The sequence below is a fragment of the Pan paniscus genome, chromosome 5 (assembly GCF_029289425.2).
Source record: "Pan paniscus chromosome 5, NHGRI_mPanPan1-v2.0_pri, whole genome shotgun sequence".
Lineage (NCBI taxonomy): Eukaryota > Metazoa > Chordata > Mammalia > Primates > Hominidae > Pan > Pan paniscus.
The window spans coordinates 43,576,408-43,593,959 of record NC_073254.2 but is presented as its reverse complement, the minus strand read 5'-3'; the positions used below and the strand labels follow the sequence as shown (position 1 = coordinate 43,593,959).

General features: G+C 45.2%; 4 non-coding genes across 4 annotated transcripts; 2 read left to right on the top strand and 2 right to left on the bottom strand.

Annotated features, from left to right (window-relative positions):
• The first annotated feature begins 6,841 nt into the window (after positions 1-6,841).
• On the top strand, positions 6,842-6,914 carry TRNAM-CAU (transfer RNA methionine (anticodon CAU)). Its single transcript has one exon. It is a non-coding gene; the product is annotated as a tRNA-Met (tRNA).
• Positions 6,915-9,087: 2,173 nt separating this feature from the next.
• TRNAK-UUU (transfer RNA lysine (anticodon UUU)) lies at positions 9,088-9,160 on the bottom strand. The gene has a single exon. It is a non-coding gene; the product is annotated as a tRNA-Lys (tRNA).
• A 6,381-nt stretch (positions 9,161-15,541) lies between these two features.
• TRNAM-CAU (transfer RNA methionine (anticodon CAU)) lies at positions 15,542-15,614 on the bottom strand. The gene has a single exon. It is a non-coding gene; the product is annotated as a tRNA-Met (tRNA).
• An 871-nt stretch (positions 15,615-16,485) lies between these two features.
• TRNAL-AAG (transfer RNA leucine (anticodon AAG)) lies at positions 16,486-16,567 on the top strand. Its single transcript has one exon. It is a non-coding gene; the product is annotated as a tRNA-Leu (tRNA).
• The last annotated feature ends 985 nt before the right edge of the window (positions 16,568-17,552 follow it).

Genomic DNA, 17,552 nt, shown 5'->3' with positions numbered 1-17,552 from the left:
AGCCGGGTGTGGTGGCGGGCGCCTGTAGTCCCTTGGGAGGCTGAGGCAGGAGAATGGCGTGAACCCGGGAGGCGGAGCTTGCAGTGAGCCAAGATGGCTCCACTGCACTCCAGCCTGGGCAACAGAGCAAGACTCCATCTCAAAATAAATAAATAAATAAATAATAAAAATAAATTAAAAAAAAAACACATGTTCCTCATTAGACCCCTGAGGGTCTTCTTTTACAAATATTAAATCCTTGAATGTTAATGAAAGACCTCAAGTATACCAGCCTCGAGTTTAGGAGATGACCTCTTTTAATCTTTTTTCACAGCAGAAAGGAAATAATAACTTCCTTCAGTGTTGCTAAAATTGTTTTATTATTCAGGCAGAAGCAGTTTCATGACCCAAAGAATAAGTATCTGAAAAGAAGGAAAAGCCATTGGCAATCATCCTGTTACCTCCAATCACCTATAAACCATTATTGTCTATCAGAAACCATCCATTTTTATCTGTTAAGCCAGACGTTGTCCTTGAAGCTCACTGAGACCTCTTAATTCTTTATTCTTTTCATAAATAGTGTTTCCCCAAACTGGTGAACCAGTTGCTTTTGCTGTTCAACTTTTTAGGGAGCCAACTGAGACATAGCCATACCAGACCTTTCCACCCCCACAAAAAAAAAAAAAAAAAATCCAACAATTATATAATATATACATGTATTACTTTGACATCAAATTTTAAAAATAGATGTTTGAAATTATATATTATTCTGTAATATTTGTTTCTCCATTGCAAAGCTGTTATTACTTAAACAAAACAATAATGGTGTGTCCGGAATTGGTAGGTTCTTGGTCTCACTGACTTCAAGAATGAAGCCACGGACCCTCACGGTGAGCATTATAGCTCTTAAGGTGGTGCGTCTGGAGTCTGCCCCTTCTGATGTTCAGATGTGTTCGGAGTTTCTTCTGGTGGGTTCGTGGTCTCGCTGGCTCAGGAGTGAAGCTGCAGACCTTCACGGTGAGTGTTACATCTCTTAAGGTAGCGCGGCTGGAGTTGTTTGTTTCTCCCAGTAGGCTCGTGGTCTTGCTGGGCTCAGGAATGAAGCTGCAGATCTTCGTGGTGAGTCTTACAGCTCATAAAAGCAGCGTGGACCCAAAGAGTGACCAGTTGCAAGATTTATTGCAAAAAGTGAAAGAACAAAGCTTCCACAATGTGGAAGGGAACCCGAGAAGGTTGCCAATGCTGGCTCTGGCAGCCTGCTTTTATTCTCCTATCTGGCCCCATCCACATCCTGCTGATTGGTAGAGCCCAGTGGCCTGTTTTGTCAGGGCACTGATTGGTGCGTTTACAATCCCTGAGCTAGATACAAAGGTTCTCCACGTCCCCAACAGATTAGTTAGATACAGAGTTTTGACACACAGGTTCTCCAGGGCCCCACCAGAGCAGCCAGAGTGTCGATTGGTGCACTCACAAACCTTGAGCTAAACACAGGGTGCTGATTGGTGTGTTTACAAATCTTGAGCTAGATACAGAGTGCCGATTGGTGTATTTACAATCCCTGAGCTAGACATAAAGGTTCTCCACGTCCTCACCAGAGCAGCTACATACAGAGTGTCGATTGATGCACTCATAAACGTTGAGCTAAACACAGGGTGCTGATTGGTGTGTTTTCAAACCTTGAGCTAGATACAGAGTGCTGATTGGTGTATTTACAATCCCTGAGCTAGACATAAAGGTTCTCCACGTCCTCACCAGAGCAGCTAGATACAGAGTGTCGATTGGTGCACTCACAAACCTTGAGCTAAACACAGGGTGCTGATTGATGTATTTACAATCCTGAGCTACATATAAAGACTCTCCACATCCCCACCAGACTCAGGAGCCCAGCTGGGTTCACTTAGAGGATCCCGCACCGGGGCTGTAGGTGGAGCTGGCTACCAGTCCTGCGCCCTGCGCTCGCATTTCTCAGCCCTTGGGTGGTCGATGGGACTGGGCACCATGGAGTAGGGGGTGGTGCTCGTCCGGGAGGCTAGGGCCGCACAGGAGCCCATGGTGGTGCTCGTCCGGGATGCTCAGGCATGGTGGGCTGCAGGTCCCGAGCCCTGCCCTGAGGGAAGGCAGCTAAGGCCCAGCGAGAAATCGAGCACAGCACTGGTGGGCTGGCACTGCTGGGGACCCAGTACACCCTCCGCAGCCACTGGCCCGGGTGCTAAGTTCCCTATTGCCCGGGGCCAGCAGGGCTGGCTGGCTGCTCCGAGTGCGGGGCCCACCAAGCCCACGCCCACCCGGAACTCCAGCTGGCCCGCAAGCGCCGCACACAGCCCCGGTTCCCGCTCGTGCCTCTCCGTCCACACCTCCCTGCAAGCTGAGGGAGTGGGCTCCGGCCTTGGCCAGCCCAGAAAGGGGCTCCCACAGTGCAGTGGGGGGGCTGAAGGGATCCTCAAATGCCACCAAAGTGGGAGCCCAGGCAGGGGAGGTGCCAAGAGCAAGCGAGGGCTCTGAGGGCTGCCAGCATGCTGTCACCTCTCAATAGGAGTAGTTAATAATGGCAATTAGAAGTAATTTATAATAGGACTAATTACATAAATAATATGTTTGGGAAAAATATAACAATATGTTTTTAGTATTTCTATCTGTTCTCTTATGTAGTGATTTATTTTAACTTTTTAAAACTATTGGATATTTAAGTCTCATAGGCTATATTATTTCAACTTTAAGGCACATTAATAAATGAAAAACATAAATACAAAAACGTAAAATACAACAAGAATGTAAAAGGAGAACATAACTACAATAAAACTACTTAAGCAGATATTACCTATATTTAATAAAAAATAATGACATTTCTTTCTGTCGCATGAAACAATTGAGTATCTTTACCCTTTCTGTTTCTTTTTCCAATATTCTTTCTGTGACCTGTCTGCAACATTTAAGACATCTTTATTTTCTTTTATATAGTGGTAATACTGAATACAGTCAAAGGTAAAATTCACTTTGAATTGCAGCTCTGCTCTTATCAAGCCCATATTACTTAGATTCCTGGTATCATTCTAGTGTGATAAAATCACACTAAATATCCTCTCAACAAAAGCATTTGAGCATTGAATACTCAGTATTTTACTTACTAGCAATAGCAGACTGTTGCAGCGAGCTGAGATCGCACCACAGCACTCCAGCCTGGGCAACAGAGGGAGACTCCATCTCAAAAAAATTAATAAATAAAATGAAATAAATAAATGATAAACTTGGGAAACAAAGCTTGGATTCCAAATAAATTGTATTTTTAGCAAGAGATTGATAAAGTCCTATTTAACTTGCATTCTGAAGCAGTCTTTTTTTTTTAAAAAAAGAATCTTTTCTTAGTGTATGAATCTTTATGTCACAATCTACATAACATAACATTGTTAAAATTAATGGAAGGCTATTGTTTTGGAATGAGCTCCTGCATTAGGCTCCAACAGACCAGACCAAACCAGAAGGGAGCCCTTTGTGCAGGGTGCCAAGTAATCAAACTGAAATTTAAAACAGGCCAGTTTTCCAAAAAACAGGAGATTCACAATAACCAGTAGAAAAGGGTCCAGACTACCTCAGCCAGCATTTTAAGGAAGTATCCTCTGCTTTAACCTTACAAGGACAGTCACTTTGTAATTACCAATCCACCTATTGTTCCTTGTTTGTAGTTTCTTCAACCTTTTCTACCTATAACCTCATCTCCTCGTCAGAGCACCTTCCTATTTTGTAGATGAGATGCTGCCTGATTCATGAATTGCCAATAAAAGTTGATCTGATCTTTAACCTAAGTGTGTTGAAATTTTGTTCTTCGACAACGTCAAACAAATGAAAGTATAAATTTCTGTTTTACGGTAGTTCTTTTCTCCATTCTCACTCTTAAAATATTGTCAAATTAGAGAATAGCATTCCTCTTGTCCCACATTTTGAAAATATGATTTTACACCAAGTAAACATTTTAACATCTATCCTATGGCCAGCAATAATTATAGTCAACTTTAGACATTTCTAAGGAGGCTACCTCCTTTCGTTTCTATAAAGTGAAAATTCTTATTAAGTGTTTCTGCACATTTTGAGGAAACTAAAAAGTGACCATAAATCTCATTAAGCCATGAAAGCCTCAATATCACCAGTAAACAAATCACAATCCTTCTTAGCAGTGTTGTTTGTTTTGTTTTGTTTTGTTTGAGACGGAGTTTCGCTCTTGTTGCCCAAGCTGGAGTGCAATGGTACGATCTCGGCTCACTGCAACCTCTGCCTCTGGGGTTCAAGCGATTCTCCTGCCTCAGCCTCCCGAGTAGCTGGGATTACAGGCATGTGCCACCACACCCTGTTGATTTTTTGTATTTTTAGTAGAAAAGGGGTTTCACCATGTTAGCCAGGCTGGTCTCAAACTCCTGACCTCAGGTGATCCACCCGCTTTGGCCTCCTAAAGTGCTGGGATTACAGGCGTGAGCCATCACGCCCGGCCTCTTAGCAGTGTTGTGAACAACATGTGCAGAACACGTCACATGTAAGATCTTTTCATTTTCTTTGGTAGAAAGTTAATAGTCTGAATGGAATTTGCCAAATTTTACATTTGCACTGTCTGCCAAATATGCAGATAGATGAGCAAGATCTAACTTGTAGTTGACCAACATATCAATGATTGTTTATGCTTCAAGTGGTTTCATTAAGTCTTCATGCATACCAGGAAAGATGATTTTCAACATCATGTTTCAAATCAAAGTATGTAAGAGCTAAGGGAAACTTTTTTTTTAATGGTTGAGGTGGATTTGACACATCATTATGTTGTAGAGAGCAAGGTCGTCTGATAGAATCAGCTGTACACTGCAAGACACCAATATGTGGTATCAGAATTTCCTCTTGTTCACCCACGAGATGCAACCTCTGAATCAGGAAATAGAGTAATTAAGGAAGCCATAAAATAATGCGTGTTCTTTTCTAATATTCTGCCCAATACCATTTTCTTTTATTTAATTTTAACTTTTTTTAAGGTCTCCTTGTAAGCAAGCCCAATGCTATTCTCTACAGAGCGCTGGTGTCACTTTTGGGAGACAAAAACACTTTTGATTGGTTCACAAGTTCTTGCCTGTCTCATCCCAGACTTGAGAGATGCCGTCTCCCTGTGTACTTTCACATCCAAATCTGTTTTGAATATTGCATAGTATGCTCCGTTTTGATTATTTATTCTCCAAATCCGGTTGTATGTGTCCTTCTATCTGTCATTGAAGTAACAGTCTATTTAGACTTTTTCAGTGCTATCTGGGTTATGCTGGCGTTCGCATGATAATCGTTCTCGTTTTCGTTATCTAAACTCTAAAAATCTGGCCATAATATTCACAATGTTAAAAATTAAACTAAGGCCAGGCGCGGTGGCTCAGGCCTGTAATCCCAGCACTTTGCGAGGTCGAGGCGGGCGGATCACTTGAGGTCAGCAGTTCCAGAATAGCCTGGCCAACATGGTGAAACCCCGTCTCTACTAAAGATACAAAAAATTAGCCGGGCGTGGTGGTGCAGGCTTTAATCCCAGCTACTCGGGAGGCTGAGGCAGGAGAATCGCTTGAACCCTGGAGGCAGCTGTTGCAGTGACCCAAGATCACGCCATTGTCCTCCAGCCTGGGCGACAAGAACGAAACTCCGTCTCAAAAAAAAAAAAAAAAAAAAAAATTAAACTAGCAGTACAAACTAGCACTATGTAGACACAACAGTCTACAGTCAAAGACCGAGTGCTACGGTCACGGCTGAAAACGCTAACATCGCGCATTTAAGTCGCCTCACTCAGAGCGATGCACGGTGCAAGGTTGTCACCATCAGCGGACAGGGGAAAAACGGCGACAACTACAAAAGGGGGATAACCTAAACCCTATTATCCATTGGCAATAAAATCAGTGTTGCTTTCGGCCCTGGGGCAGGGGTGGGAACAAGGATGGGGTTGTCACTTTTTGTGTGTATATATTCTCTCCAACCTATCGCCAAAAACCGAAAGCCCGGACTTTTCACATCCCAGGTAGGGTTTTCCTGGGAAGTGGGTCTTTGAGTGCTAAACCCCAGACAATCCCCTGGCAAACAAAGACAGTGGAGAAGACAAGCTTTTCACCCCTTCCTGCTATTACTACCGCTCTCACATCCTAGCAGATGCCCAAGAGTTTGCACCAAGAGCGCCATATTCTTTACCCCATGAAGTCGCATTTGTCCAAATCCCTTTGGACTTCCTCAAGACCGAGATGGAGACGTGATCAGGGAAGACTGCAGTGGGTTGAAAAGCCAGTGGGACTTAGGGAGGTATTTTTTTAAAACAGACGGCCTTACAAGGAGTTTGCTGTACATTAAGACGGCCTTACAAGAAGTTTGCTGTACATTAAGACGGCCTTACAAGACGTTTGAGCACATGAGATAGCGACAGGTGGAGACGCCTGTCAAAGGACATTGTTTTGTTTTTTAAGATAGTAAACGCTTCAATGCTTCCGGATGGGAAACACCGGATCACTTTTCCTGCGGGAAAGAACCGGTATGGAGGGAGAGAGAAAACAGGCCGTTTTCCTGATCTCTCCAGACAAAATGGATGGACGCCCGTGCAGGTTAATTGTCAGGTTTCTGGACAGGACGTTTTGGAAATTTTCCACCTAAGGTGAGAAGTAGGGGGTCATCAGTTCAGAATAAGAGGGGCAAAAGCAGCGGGATCAGCAGCGACTTTCTTCATCTGATTCAGGTTTTGGAAGCTGGTGAGCTTTGAGAAGTTTCATAAGAATATTTTATTTTAGAAATTTAAAATAAAGGTAATATAGACAAAAATATTTAAATAAGGTAAAAATCAGTGTTGAAAACACCTGCTGAGGAGTACTAGTTGTCTGCCTCCTTAGCGCAGTAGGCAGCGCGTCAGTCTCATAATCTGAAGGTCCTGAGTTCGAACCTCAGAGGGGGCAGCTGCTGTTTTGCCAATTTCCACAAATAACCCTATTTGTTCAGTATACAATTATCTCTATAATTGCCGGGCCCGGCATATGTTGTCAGACAGACGAAGTCTCAGCTCTCTTTGTCCCGACGGCTTATCAAGTTCTAGTAAATCTCTTTTAGTTCTTCTTATGAGTATCATCTCTTTCCAGTGGGCTTGCTGTTTTCTCCGAGTTCTTCTGACCTCAATTCCCTCGTGGGACAGTATCCTTCTACTGGTGCAACTTAATTTATTGAAAAAATGAATAGACAGATGAAAACCTGATATTCAATTTGTTGTGGCAGCCCTAGGAAACCAACACACCATCCCTTCTCTCACTCACCAGCCTCCCATCACATCAACCTCAAGCTGTTTTATTTTCTTCATAGAATTTTTTACTATATAAAGTTTCCTTGTTCTTTTATTTTTTAACGTTTTTATTGTCTGTTGCCCACCCATCCTCCTAGACTGTAAATTCCGTTAGAGACTGAATTTGTTTTATCCAGTTCTATATTTTCAGTGCCTAGCACGGTATCTGATAAACAAGTATTTCTCAAATCAATCATTTAATTTGCATATTAAATGTTATGGTTTTCTTTCCATGCTTCTTGTCACTATCTTACTCCACACAATCAACATCTCAAACTCAGATTACTTGCAATCATCGCCCCAGCAGTTACACATACTGAAATTCATCTTGCAAGCTATACCTCTCTGGCCCAGTCCGTGCTGGAAAAAGAGAGGGCTCTCCTCCAATATGTCTGGACCTCAGGGGTCTGTATTTCAGGACAGCTCTCTTAACAGTTCATTCTGTTGCCGACTTAAGGAAGCGTTTTATAGGGAACATCTTAACAATTTCGTCTGGACCCTAGGCCTCTGGTTCCAGGAGCCTGCATCTACCACAGTTAAGGAAATGCTGTTAAAGATTTGGGAGAAGCCTAAGAGCTGGGTTGTCTGGCTGTTCAGGCAGCTCTTCAGAGACTGCTTTATCCTTATTGGAGCCATCACAATTCAGAGTCTGTTCCTCTCCTTTGCAGAATCAGACACTATTTTTATTTTATTTACTTATTTGTATTATTTATTTTGAGTCTCCCTCTGTCTACCAGGATGGAGTGGAGCCGTGCGATCTCGGCTCGCTGCAACCTCTGCCTCCCTGGTTCAAGCTATTCTCCTGCCTCAGCCTCCCAAGTAGCTGGGATTATAGGCGCGCACCACCACTCTCGGCTAATTTTTGTATTTTTAGTAGAGACTGTTTCAGCATGTTGGCCCGGCTGGTCTCGAACTCCTGACCGCAGGTGATCTGCCCGCCTCGGACTCCCAGAGTGCTGGGATTACAGGCGTGAGCCACCGCGCCCCGTCAGAAATTATTTTTATGTATTTTTATTTTTATTTTTTGTGACGGAGTCTCGCTCTGTCGCCCAGGCTGGAGTGCAGTGGCGCAATCTCGGCTCACTGCAAGCTCTACCTCCCGGGTTCACGCCCTTCTCCAGCCTCAGCCTCCCGAGTAGCTGGGACTACATGCGCCCGCCACCACGCCAAGCTAATTATTTTTGTATTTTTAGTAGAGACGGGTTTTCACCGTGTTGGCCAGGATGGTCTCGATCTCCTGACCTCGAGATCCGCCCGCCTCGGCCTCCCAAAGTGCTGGGATTACAGGCGTGAGCCACAGCGCTCGGCCGGAAACTATTTTTAAATTCACCTAGAGTTTTTAAGACTTGCAGGGCTGACTCACGGTAACTAAATGCCAGAAATATGCCAAGCCAGAATATGAACATATTATAACTTTCTTGATAATTGATCAGTATATTCCCTCCTACGTAAAATAAACTCTGCACTGGAAAGCAAGTAACAACAGATTACTTTGGCACCTGTAAGCAGAGTAACAGGAATCATAAAATATTAAATACTTCGTATTCTAAGGTTGTCCTTAAATGTTAGTTTTCTTCAGAAAATCTGGGGCTATCTCACTGTAGAGGGCCCATGTGTTCACCTTACTACTTTTATTTTGCATCAGAGTTACTCGCCTATTCGTGGTTTAAAATTCGGGGTTCTACAGGGTTTGGTGAATTTTTAGAGTATATGAAATCTGTCTCTATAAAACGATACTGTCCTTTTTGGCTTTTTCAAACATGATGCCAGAATCAGATACTAAAAGCCACCGCTCTCGCCCGAACAGGGACTTGAACCCTGGACCCTCAGATTAAAAGTCTGATGCTCTACCGACTGAGCTATCCGGGCTCCCTGTAAAAAAAACCTTCTTCCTGCACATTCTAGTGAGTAAAAAGGTGCAGAAACTTGATATCGTCCAACTTAAATCCTATCCATGTTCCTTTTCTTTATTCCCGTCTATGCTTTTGCCCACTTTGAATATGGCTCACAGTTATTTTTGTCCCCAACTCATGGAAAAAATTAACTCCCATCTTTGTGTAATGTACTCCAAACAATTACTTGTAAAAGCAATGTATAACTACAGACGTAATCGCCAGGTTTGTCTTGTCTTTAGTCTTCAAAGGTTATGATCCAGTCTTCCCTGCGACCTTAAGAACACCTGGCACACGGGCGCGGTGGCTCACGCCTGTAATCCCAGCACTTTGGGAGGCCGAGGCGGGCGATCACAAGGTCAGGAAATCGAGACCATCCTGGCCAACATGGTGAAACCTCGTCTCTACTAAAATACAAAAAAATTAGCCGGGCGTGGTGGCGCACGCCTGTAGTCCCAGCTACTCGGGAGGCTGAGGCAAGGGAATCGCTTCAACCCGGGAGGCGAAGGTTGCAGGGAGCCGAGATCTTGCCTCTGCACTTCAACCTGGTGACAGAGTGAGACTCCAGAAAAAAAAAAAAATAGGTTTTGAGAACTTATTTTGAGCAAGGCTCTCAGCTTTGCCCTGGGTTTACTGCAGTGGAGAAGTACTACTGAGAGGTGACAGCGTGCTGGCAGTCCTCACAGCCCTCGCTTGCTCTGGGCGCCTCCTCTGCCTGGGCTCCTACTTTGGCGGCACTTGAGGAGCCCTTCAGCCCACCACTGCACTGTGGGAGCCCCTTTCTGGGCTGGCCAAGGCCGGAGCCCACTCCCTCAGCTTGCAGGGAGGTGTGGAGAGAGAGGCGCGAGTGGGAACCGGGGCTGCATGCGGCGCTTGTGGGCCAGCTGGAGTTCCGGGTGGGCGTGGGCTTGGCGGGCCTCGCACTCGGAGCAGCCGGCAGGCCCTGCCGGCCCCGGGCAATAAGGGACTTAGCACCTGGGCCAACGGCTGCGGAGGGTGTACTGGATCCCCCAGCGGTGCCAGCCCACCGGCGCTGCGCTCGATTTCTCGCCGGGCCTTAGTTGCCTTCCCGCGGGGCAGGCTTCGGGACTGCAGCCTGCCATGCCTGAGCCTTCCCCTGCCTCCGTGGGTTCCTGTGCAGCCCGAGCCTCCCCGACGAGCGCCGCCCCCTGCTCCACGGCACCCAGTCCCATCGACCACCCAAGGGATGAGGAGTGCGAGCGCATGGCGTGGGGTTGGCAGGCAGCTCCACCTGCAACCCGGGTGCGGGATCCACTGGGTGAAGCCAGCTGGGATCCTGAGTCTGGTGGGGACGTGGAGAATCTTTATGTCTAGCTCAGGGATTGTAAATACACATATCAGCACTCTGTATCTAGCCCAAGGTTTGTAAACACACCAATCAGCACCCTGTGTCTAGCTCAGGGTTTGTGAGTGCACCAATCGACACTGTATCTAGCTGCTCTGGTGGGGCCGTGGAGAACCTGTGTGTCGAAACTCTGTATCTAACTAATCTGGTGGGGACGTGGAGAACCTTTGTATCTAGCTCAGGGATTGTAAACGCACCAATCAGCGCCCTGTCAAAACAGGCCACTCGGCTCTACCAATCAGCAGGATGTGGGTGGGGCCAGCTAAGAGAATAAAAGCAGGCTGCCGGAGCCAGCATCCACAACCCGCACGGCTTTTCTTCCATATTGTGGGGTGTTTTTTTTTTTGCTTTTTGCAATAAATTTTGCTAGTGGTTACTGTTTGGGTCCACTATTGCTTTTATGAGTTGTAAGACTCACCATGAAGGTCTGCAGCTTTTTTTCCTGAAGCCAGCGAAACCGTAAGCCCAGCAGGAAGAGCGAACAATTCCAGACGTGCTGTCTTAAGAGCTGTAGTAATCACTGCGAAGGTCTCCAGTTTCACTCCTGAGTCAGCGAGACCACGAACCCTCCAGAAAGAAGAAACTCCTAACACATGGGAAGATCAGAAGGAACAAACTCCAGACACGTCACGTTAAGAGCTGTGACGCTCATCGCGAGGGTCCGTGGCTTCATTCTTGAAGTCAGTGAGACCAAGAACCCACCAATACCGGACACACTACCTCAGCCCTTGGGGCATTCATATTTTACAAGTGAAAAGCAGCCGTTAGACGACAAATTACACTGTTTAAACAGCCACTGTAACAAATGCTCTCGAGAAAACGTTCAGGTTACAAAATGTTGAGGAAAAACAAGCAAAATCTCATGACCTAACTGCAAATCAAATGAGATAATGTAAGCAAACGCTTGGTGACATTTCCATGAAAATTAGGTGTTATCACAATTATTACTTCTTATTGTAAAATGGATCATTTAGAACACTAACCATTTTGCTTGTGCCACTTTAGACAAGTTTGTTAATCTCTTGACCACTTTAATCTCACAACAGAAATCCCTCAAAGGCTAGGGCTAGCACAATGGTTGTCATGTGGTACATTTCTGATCGTGCATTTATTTATGCTACTATTGAAAAACAGATTCGAGGTTATTTACACAACTATACTGTAAGATAAAGTGAAAAATGTTAATTTAAATCAAGATAAAGGGAACATAAAGGAAGAAAAGTAAGGCGAGACAAAATAATGCACACTGTAAATCACACCCTGCCCTCTATCTTCAAGAGCATGGATTATAAAGGGAGATGACCTCTTCCAGGGGATTAGAGAAGACTTCTCCCAGGAAGTGACGTTTAAACTGAAAACTAAAGGCCTAGTTGGACAAAAATGTGATTCCAGCATTCCAGAGAGATTAAAGAGCAGAACACTTCCAGACACCTGAGAGAAGGCCTGAGCAGCTTGTGTACAGAGAGCTCAAGAGAGTGTTGATGAAGGTGGGGTCTGAGGTGGACAGGAAGGCAGGGACAGACCAGTGACTCACAGGCTCAGAGGTTATGGCTAGTAGTGCAGAGAGCTGACTGCACCCTAGCAGCAATGTGAAGCCACTGGGAATTCTAAGCAGGAAGAAATGACATGATGAGATTACTTTTAAGAGTACACTGGCTTTATGTAAAGAATGAGTCAGAGTGGAGGAAGAGGTGATGCAAAAACATAAATTAGGCCATTGTGCAGAAGAAGGCCATCGAGACATGGCAGTGGGGCGGAATGATGCAGAGAAACTGGGGAACAGCTAGAAGAAAGAAAACTTGGGCCCAGACTGCCCCTGGGAACCTGGAGGGCAGGAGGTGTCAAGATGTCTCAGCTGCTTATTTACCAAGAAAAGCTCTTTACAGGGAAAGGCAGAAATAAAGCAAAACAGGGCGAGGCCAGTGGCTCCCACCTGTAATCCCAACATTTTGGGAGGCAGAGGTGGGCAAATCAGTTGTGGTCAGGAGTTCCAGACCAGCCTGGCCAACATGATGAAACCCCATCTCTACTAAAAACACAAAAATGAGCCAGGTGTGGTGGTGCATGACTGTAGTCCCAGCTACCTCAAGAGTGTGAGGCAAAATAATCACTTGAACCTGGGAGGCAGAGGTTGCAGTGAGCCGAGATCACACCACTACACTCCAGCCTGGGTGACAGAGCAAGACTCCATCTCAAAAAAAAAAAAAAAGAAAGAAAGGAAAAAGAAAAATTAGAAATAAAGCAGAATAGGAAATGGCACCTTGTAGCTTTTGAGAGTTCTCTGGGAAGCGTAGAGCATTTATTCTGCTCTTGATGAGGCAAGTGCTCCTAGTTTTAACCAGTAAGCAAGCCCTGGATGACTAAACAAAAATGAGGAGAATTTTGGGAGGAAGTGATCTCTCCAGAGACGGTCAACATGGGATAAATGAATAGAGGCCGAGTAAGTCCTTGACTGGGGCTTCCAAAATGTTGCCACACTGATGGCATTCAAATCTCCTGGAGTCACTGTTAAAAACTCAGATTCAGGCCAGTTGCGGTGGCTCACACCTGTAATCCCAGCACTTTGGGAGACCCAGGTGCATGGATCATCTGAGGCCAGGAGATCGAGACCAGCCTGACCAACATGGAGAAACCCCATCTCTACTAAAAACACAAAATTAGCCGGGCGTGGTGGCGCATGCCTGTAATCCCAGCTACTCCAGAGGCTGAGGCAGGAGAATCGCTTGAACCAGGAGGTAGAGGTTGCAGTGAGCCGAGATCGTGCCATTGCACTCTAGCCTGGGCAACAAGAGTGAAACTCCATCTCAAAAAAAAAAAAAAAAAAGATTCACAGATTCTATCTCAGTTCTATCTCAGACTCATGAATCAGAATATTCTCAAGGTCTGGCTGACCTCCACAACTTAACTCACTGTTGTCTTTTCTCTCCCCTATGCAGCGAATTCCCTCTCTGAACATGATCATGACCTCTGAGACCCTACATGATCAATGTGCATCCTGTAGGGTCTATGTGTATCTAACCCCCTCATCTCCTATCAAGTTCTCCCTTGTTTACTGACCTACAGCTGCACTAGTCTCCTCCTTCGTTTCTTGAACATGCCAATGGCATTCCTGCCAAGCCTTTTGTAATTACTGTTCCCTTGGCCTGAAATTCTCTTCTCCCTGATAGCCTCACAGCTCACTCACTCACTTCCTTCAAGTCTCTGTTCAGATGCCTCCTTATCAGAAAGGCCTCCTTGGTCACCCTTTATTATAAAGCAATCCCCTCCCCTTTGTTCTCCATTCTCTTGCTCTTTTCCTTCATGGCATGTATCACTACCTCACATTTTATATATCTGGTTGAATTTATTCTTTATCATTCCCCACTAAAATGTAAACTCCATGAGAGCAGAAGCTTTTTCTGTTGTGTGGAGTGCTATCCCTGCACCCCCTATGTGTGGTTCAGGGTCTAGTTAAGAAATAAGGCTGGGCACGGTGGCTCACATCTGTAATCCCAGCACTTTGGGAGGCCGAAGGGGGCAGATCACTTGAGGTCAGGAGTTCAAGACCAGCCTGGCCAACATGGTGAAACCCCGTCTCTGGTAAAAATACAAAAATTAGCTGGACGTCGTGGCGGGCGCCTGTAATTCCAGCTACCTGGGACGCTGAGGCAGGAGAATCGCTTGAACCTGGGAGGCAGAGGTTGCAGCGAGCCGAGATTGTGCCACTGCACTCCAGCCTGGGTGACAGAGCAAGACTCTGTCTCAAAAAAAAAAGGAATAAGACTAGGTATTTCAACTGGGCACACCATGGTAACTCAGAGGTGATAACTACTGGGAAGTAGCTACCACCTTGTAGGGCTGGAAGAACAAAAAGGAAGAGGTTGAGACCACTGAGGAAAGGCATCCCGGAGTGCTAAAGAGGACGCGCTGCAGCTGGACTACTACTTACTTATGTAATGGACAGTGAGACATTCTGGAATGCATGAAGAGAACAAATAGAGATGGGACTCAATGCCATTGTTGGAGTGACCTGACAGGAAGAACAAAATTTAGAAAGCAGCCCCTGCTTCTCTCCTCTTGCTTTCTAGTCTCTTTCTGGTTCCTCTTATTGACAGAACACAAGAGGAAGCCAATGGGCAAAGGAGTTTGGGAAATATCATTTGCAGGCACCCAGCCCCAATGTCACAAAACAAAGTATATAGGGGTGATTTTAAAGCTGAGAGGGAATGGATTAATAGGAACACAGCTTGGAACAAAGTAGGACTCAAGAGCAGGACATTAATGATCAGTCTTGCTCATTATTATTTGAGTCAGGGGCTCATCTTGACTGTAAATATCAGCCTATCTTCTTCACTTCTTGTTTCTCTTTTTTACCCCTTCCTGCATCTGGTAGTTTGGATGATTTAGATCCAGTCAACAGGACTGGAAGCAAGATAAAAGGTCCAATGCAATGAGACTGAGGGGGGAGTTTTTTGTCAGTTTTTTGTTTCCTTTCTTTTTTCATATGGAATGTTATTGGTGGCAACCTGGTGGTAAGCCATTCCAGAAGAATGGTAAAAGATAACCAAGTCAGTAATTGATAATTAGATTCTATACCTTCCACACCCCTAGTACAACCCTCCACCCACTTTTTCTTATCTCAGCACTCTAAAACTGGTAAGTTTCTTGACTCTGGTGTTTTTAAAACAAAGACAATTGCCAAGCATATCTGAAAAACATTTGAAAATGCTACCAGCTCTATCTCCAATTGGTATGCAGGGCGGGAGGGGAGATGAGAATTTTGGAGAATTTAATTCTTAGTGAAAATCACTGTTTTGTAACTGAACATGGTTCTATTAAACAGCAATTACCCGTTCTGTTCCATCAAAGCAATGTCCTTAGATTTTTTTTTCCCTTACCAGACATATTGTACACTTTTCTATAGAGAAAACAGAGAAAGAACAACGTTTTGTCGACTTCCTTCGTTGTCTTACTCATTTTGGGTCAAGAAGTAAAATGGCAAAAGAGACGCCTTGCCCCCTCTGAGGTTCGAACTCAGGACCTTCAGATTATGAGACTGACGCGCTGCCTACTGCGCTAAGGAGGCAACTGTCCCTTCCGCTTAACCAACGGCTCTACCAAGATGATTATGAGGCATATTAATAGGGTTTTACGTTTTCTGAATTACAGTGTTTCAAAATAAGGCGTAACTATGATTCAATTCACTTCTAAAACACTTTGGATGACAAAACTACGTAGTACAAGGCAGGGGCCAATTCCTAAACCAACCTCGTTCTCCCACAGACCTTCCTAAGGAAACTGTAAGGGCTGCGAAGGCAATTGAGTCTGGACTTTGCGAAAGGCCTTCCTGTACGGGGCCCTGGATTTCTCATCTCATTTCTGGGCCAGGAACGAGGAGTATTTCCCTCTATGATTAGGGCTTTCGTAGATGTACCGCCTCTGAAACGAAGACAAGACAAATAATAATGAGTTCACTCTTTGCCTCCCTTGTGAAGTTCCGTGGAGACACTTGGTCCCCTGAAGTGGATGAAGGGCGAGGGGAGGAGGTCTCAGGATTTTTCCTCGCTTTTCTTAGAAGCAACAGGCTCAAACCAAACGGTTGGACTTGCTTACTCCTGAAGTCGAGAGGCTTACTTCCTGGAATCCAAGTGGATGTGGAGCCCATGGCGTCCTCTGGCGCTCTCGGTCTCTTCGACCCCTTTTTACTGTGTTGATGATAAATGGGGCAGGATTCCCCTCCTGCACCACCTGCAGCATCCTGTCCAGGATCCATCTGGGAGCTGAGAAGAAGCAAAGTGTCGGGGATCGGGGGTTCTCGGGCTATGCTGAGAAGCAAGGAATGCTGAAGAAGGGGCCTGAGGGAAGGGCTTATGGTGATGTGGGAATGGGAATGAAAAGACTGGAAAGGGGCGACAGTCACTTGGGTGAAACTGAAAGCGGCAACGCACCCTACGGGTGGTAGCGTGGCCGAGCGGTCTAAGGCGCTGGATTAAGGCTCCAGTCTCTTCGGGGGCGTGGGTTCGAATCCCACCGCTGCCAGTGTGAGGTATTTTCTTTTTTTTCCCCCTCGTCATTCTGACCCAGTAAAGTTCCATTTTCAAGCCTTGTGTGGGCAGTTCTCACAGCTTCCTAAGTGAGACAGGTTCCTCTTGTGTTTTCCTAGGGGCCACAGATAACACCTATATGTACAGTCCCACAAACAGTGCCCAAATGTTTCTCGATTTAGGGGCTCAGACATCTCGTCCCCTAGTTATTCCCTTCAGTGGCCTTCATGTGTTTTCATTCACTTTGCGAGATTTGTGAACCAACCAAGGGCAATCCTAAGGAAAAAGTACAACCTTCTTAACTCCAGACTCAAGAATAAATAAGCCACGCACGCTCATCTGCCCTATTTTCCATTGTCTTCTCCAAGGGATAAATGTGCTAAGGCTGAAAAAACAAACTAACCAACAAAAGAAACAGTCACCAGACACCTAGAGCCTTTCCCGCTTCACCTATCCTCAGAGAGCAGTTTAAGGTCCTTAGTTGAACACAGTTGAAGAGTTAGCTTTTGAGATTCTGCTATCTTCTTAAACAGTAAACATTTTTTTCTTTCTTTTTTTTTTTTTTAAGAAATAAGGTGGAGGCTCATAGAATAGAAAGAATAACACCTGTTTTAGGGAAGAAGGACTTGATCCGTTATTTTCCTGGATCTGGGGTAGTTTAGACCATCTTTTAAGGCTAGGAGACTCGAGGAGATAGAATGGAGAGTTTGCGTGTGCAGGGAGGTGGGTAGATGCTTAGGAGCACTTTACAGTCGCCTAGGCAGAAGTCTTCTAATTTCACTGCTTCCTTCCTCACCTTCCAAAAGATGTATCCAATACATACTAATTGAGCAGATATTTTGTAACAGGCACCTTGCTTGAAAGGATGAATGCCAGCAAATGATTCCAGGGTTCCTTAGCAATTTAGTCTTGAGAGACTAGAGAGGCACATTAAGCATAGTTGACAAATAATTAATATTAAGATTGACTAAAGTAGTAAT